Source organism: Myripristis murdjan, chromosome 8 (genome assembly GCF_902150065.1).
Source record: "Myripristis murdjan chromosome 8, fMyrMur1.1, whole genome shotgun sequence".
Classification (NCBI taxonomy): domain Eukaryota; kingdom Metazoa; phylum Chordata; class Actinopteri; order Holocentriformes; family Holocentridae; genus Myripristis; species Myripristis murdjan.
In genome coordinates, this window is record NC_043987.1 from 35868009 (window position 1) to 35873322 (window position 5314).

The 5314-nt window shown below is 41.6% G+C and overlaps 1 long non-coding RNA gene across 1 annotated transcript; it reads right to left on the bottom strand.

Moving 5' to 3' along the window:
- Positions 1 to 2778: 2778 nt before the first annotated feature.
- LOC115363604 (uncharacterized) lies at positions 2779 to 4792 on the bottom strand. Its single transcript, XR_003928598.1, has 4 exons — positions 4743 to 4792; positions 3510 to 3577; positions 3365 to 3408; positions 2779 to 2981 (listed from the first exon to the last, which is right to left on the bottom strand). It is a non-coding gene; the product is annotated as an uncharacterized LOC115363604 (long non-coding RNA).
- Positions 4793 to 5314: the final 522 nt, after the last annotated feature.

The window sequence follows — 5314 nt, forward strand, 5'->3', positions numbered from 1 at the left end:
TTCTATATAAGAAAAAATGGAAACCAGCCAGATATCCTTGTAAATGGGGACAAGATCCAGACTGTGTCATATTTTAAATATCTGGGAATTACTGTCGATTCACAGTTGTCCTATAAGAAACACATAAAGCAGGTGTGTAATACTGTCAAATTCAACTAAAGAAACTTTAGACACATCTGAAACCAGCTTCCCTTAGATGCCACCAAACTATATATGCACTCAATGATTTTTTCACACATTGCATACTGTATCACAAGCTGGTCACAAGCTGGAAAAATAACACTTGCTCAGCCACAAACGCTCTATAAACAAACTCTCAAGGTACTAGACAGAAAGCCATTAAGTTATCATCAGTGTAACATCATTCAAAAGCATAAACTTTTGACTTTTGATAATTTTGTGTGTCTTGCTGATGTTAGTTTAGTGTATAGAGTAATTCACGATTTGGCTGCTCCTCCATTAAAGGAGTTCATATCACTGCGCCCTGACAACAGGAGAACAACTAGGATGACCAGCAGAGGTCACTGTGCAGTACAGCACAGATGTGCTGTGAAGGAAATTGTGAATTTCCTTCGGGATGAATAAAGTATCTATCTATCTAAAGTATCTATCTATCTATCTATCTATCTAGATGTACTGAGTTTGGTAGATCAGCCTTCTCTGTCAGAGCCACTAATTATTGCAACTCAGTACCAAAATAGATCAGAGAGATTAGCACCTTTGCTGGTTTTAAATCCAAGATAAAATCATGGCTTAAATCAACTCAATCATGTACCCATCAATCATAAACTCAAACACTGGCTCACAATTCAATTGGTTTGTAATCGTGTTAGTGTCATGTTTTAACATTATATTGTCTTATATTGTCTCGTTGTTGTGTTTTGAAGACTGTGAAACCTTGTTATTGTTGTTGTCTGATAAGGCTGTTTTTGTGACGATGTTTTTATACTTGTTTGTATCTGTATGTGTTTATCTGTTTTGTATTGTACTGTTACACTTTGTTTTTTCTATTCCTGCTCAGGGACTACAGATGAAAATTAGCTAGTAGCTAATTCTGGCATGGCTGAGAGCTATCCACTGTCCCAAATAAATTAAAAAAAAATTGCAAGAATTTACATTTTGCACTGTTGGATCTTAAGAAGGTTCTAAGTAGAGCTTCAAAATGCAAAAAGAAGAAATGGGAGTGAGGCAAAAAAAAAAAAAAAGAGTAAGCAATTTATTGCAAACAACCATGAAACTGAACTAGGCTGTTCATCAGCTGATCAAAAGTTTACCACCACAGCCTTCAAAAGCCCAAATCTTCGCCTTAAAAGCCCAAATCTGATGGCAAAGGCACAAAAGCTTTCTGTCTTTGAACGTGGTCGGATTGTTGAGCTGCATAAGCAAGGCCTCTCGCAGCGTGCCATTGCTGCTGAGGTTGGACACAGTAAGACAGTCATTTTAAACTTCTTAAAAGATCCTGAGGGTTATGGAACAAAAAAGTCAAGTGGTAGACCCAAAAAAATTTCAACGGCCCTGAGCTGCAGGATTCCATTGGCTGTCCGTCAAGACACGGGACGATCCTCGGCCCAAATTAAGCTTGTCACTGGTGCCAACTGCAGTCCCATAACCATCAGACGGCATCTGCCAGAGAAGGGTTTTAAGAACAAAAAACATCTTCAAAGGCCTCGTCTCCTTCAACGGCACAAAATTGCCCGTTTGGAGTTTGGAGCACCAAACATGGGACACTGAAAGGTGGAAGAAAGTTTTATTCTCTGATGAGAAAAAATGTAACCTTGACGGTCCTGATGGCTTCCAACATTACTGGCATGACAAGGAGATCCCACCTGAGATGTTTTCTACACGGCATAGTGGAGGGGGGGCCATCATGATCTGGGGGGCTTTTTCCTTCAATGGAACAATGGAGCTTCAGGTTGTGCAGAGGCGTCAAACGGCAGCTGGCTATGTGGAGATGTTGCAGGGGGCATCCCTCAGGACTGAAGGCCATCGTCTGTGTGGTCATGACTGGGTTTTTCAACAGGACAACACTGCAGTTCACAATGCCCGCCTGACAAAGGACTTCTTCAGAGAAAAAACATCACCCTTTTGAACCATCCTGCATGTTCCCCTGATCTAAATCCAATTGAGAACATTTGGGGTTGGATGGCAAGGGAAGTTTACAGAAATGGACACCAGTTCCAGACAGTGGCTGCCCTCTGTGAAGCTTCTTCACCACTTGGAGCCACATTCCCACTAGCCTCCTGGAAACACTAGCATCAAGCATGCCCAAACCAATTTTTGAAGTGATTACCAAGAATGGCGCAGCTACTCATTACTGAGTCCTTTTTTGAAAATTTTATATTTCTATTTTAGGGGGGGTTTGGGTTTTTTGAGATATGGTCTTAAACTTTTGATCAGCTGATGAACAGCCTATTTCAGTTTAATGGTTGTTTGCAATAAATTGCTGACTCAAATTTTTTTTTGTCTCACTCCCATTTCTTCTTTTTGCATTTTGAAGCTCTACTTAGAACCTTGTTAAGATCCAACAGTGCAAAATGTAAATTCTTGCAATTTTACAACTGGTCTTAAGATTTTGATCAGGAGTGTATATGCGTATTTCAGTGAAAATTCAATTCCTACATCATTTTCCTACACCTTGATTCACTAAAACAGTGTATCAAACAGTGTAAACCTAAAAACAGTGTATCTTGTAATAGGCATGCAGCTCATAAACTTGGTCTAACAGGGGTGAATAAATTACACATTTTTTCTGTTTCTACACTTCATACTGACCAGAGAAGATCTGGCAGTGCGGCAGTTGGAGCCGGTGGAAACTTCCTCTCAGGCAGGTGAACTTGACCAGAGGTCCTGCCGGCCGCCAGCCTTTTGTGGTGAGGATGTTCCTTTCCCAGGGAACTATCTGGTAGGTGACATCACCCTCGCCCTCCAACACCAAACCGGTGAGACTGCAGCGAAATGCTCCGGCGTGTGGACACCGCAGCCTGGAGATGCAGCATGAACAACAACAGTAACACATTCATGCTAAACACTGGGGCTGTAACAGTACACAGAAGTCACAGTTTGGTTCGCGTTTGGTACAACGGGAAAAAAGGAAAGAAAAAACACAAAAGTATAAGGCTATGTTTCTAACAAAGAGCGGTGCCAGTTTAAGTTTTTTCCACCCAGTGTTTACTTCCCCCTGAGGTGGCTGGAACAGGAGTATTATGCAGTAAACAGTGAACATACACAAAAGGCAACAGGAAGACTTGTGCACAGGGAGTGTTTAAATTTGCACCACTTAAGTTTACAGTTAAACATTAAAAGATGAGTACAAACACTTGTTATGACATATGCGCATTAGAGATGGAAGAGAAGCCTGTGTTACCGGTATATGTTGCCTTCCTCCTGGACTTCAGGTGTAATCTCAGTCTAGATAAATGAAATGAAAGGTAAATAAAACACAAAATGCATTTCCCAATTGCTGATTAGCCTGCAGTGAATCAGAAGACCAGTTCAACTTCTCCTGTTACCAGTAATGAGTCTGTGTCCAGCTCTGCTCGGGGGTCACACCATGAAGCCTGGCCCTGCAGACCGACACCTGCAACATAACACATCACTTAGCCTGATGTTGTCTTTCACATGAAGTCTTAATGTGAGGCCTTCTGTCCCAGTGTTTTAGCAATACTATCTACAGTATTACCATTTAATGTATAAAAGATCAGTTACTGTAAGTTCCCCAATGTCTTTTACACCAATAACTCCTAAGCCAGTTATGGTCATTTTCACGTTTAGGGTTACACAATCCTCTCTGGGCTGAGAAAACTCTGCCAACCTTCATCTAATGAAACGCTTTTAACCCCACGCAAGAAAGTCAACAATGAATTCTCCAAAAGCTGATGTTTTGGCAGATATCAAGTTTTTCTTGCACAAATATTGGCTTTGATCAGTCTACTCCAGACATGGAAAAAATAAGGCCTGCGGGCCGGATTGAGGTCATGAAAAAATTTAATATGGCCCTCAGACATACATCATGATTTCTGCTGCCAAATTTATGTTTGTATAGAGAAACAAATTTTTTTTTTTCACAAAGCTGCTGTGCACCAACAGTCCTGTAGATGGCAGTGTCAGATAGGGGTTGGGCTGAGTTTGACTTGGAAGCTCCTCCTGTACGCGCTGAGTGGGCGGAGCTCAGCTGGAGACGCCACAGTCAAGTTTCACTGGCTCACAGAATCACAGAGACAGACTGAAGCATTGTGGGAAACTACAGGCACCATGCGCAGTTCTCACTTATTTTTGTGTAAACTGAACTGATGAACATTTGTGTGTCAAACTAAGAGGGTCCACCTGAGAAAATGATGAAAGAATACGAAGAAACTGAGAGGACGACTCCACAGTTCCTACTGAGATGCAGCATCACACGCTGCTGATGAGTTCTGAATATTTGGAAGAGCAATAATTAACAAAATGTTTAAAAACGGATTTTGTGAGGGAAAAGTGCTGTGATATACCTGAATGTGTTTTGAAACAAAAAGTATTGGTATAGAAACTTGGTTATAACTAATTTAAAACTTGGAATGCTCTCTATCCGGCCCCACAAACAAAATGTCTGCCCACCCCTGATCTGATCCCAGGTAAGCAGGTAGTTCACCTGGGCCACGGTCCAGCCATGGCTGAGAACAAACAGCAGGAAGTGAAGCTGCACCATCTAAACAGCTGAGTGTTTGCTGCTTAGTGATGAGGAATCAAACTAAATCCACACTTACACTTCCCCAGCCTGGGTTTCAGCCTGTGCTCTCCACCATGGTCCACCCTGGAGGAAGAAAACAGAGTCAGCTCTGAACGGACTGAAGAACTACTGACACCTTTTTTTGTTATTAGAAAACAGCATAGCCTTGGTTTTGTCTGCATTTAGCACGAGTCTGAGGTGGAACAGCTGCGACGGAATAACATCAAATACCAGCTGCAGATGTTCGAATATCAGGGCAGCAGTGTTTGCACAACAATAAACAATACTGTGACTCGCATAAAGATGCTCAGATGTGTTTATATTTTGACCCACAGATGAATAGTGAAGAGAGTGGGTCCTAAAACTGAACCTTGTGGCACACCTTTGGTGACATAAAGACAGCTGGAAGAAAGACCACTAAGCTGCACACATTGCTTACAATTGGAGAAATAATGTGAGAACCAGCCAACAGCTTGGCCTGACAGGCCTAAATCTGACAGCCTCTGACATTAAATGTCATGGTCAATCATATCAAAAGCCTTGGACAAATCAATAAAAAGTGCAGCACAATTATTCAATAATGGAAACATGGGCAGTAAATAACCTTCC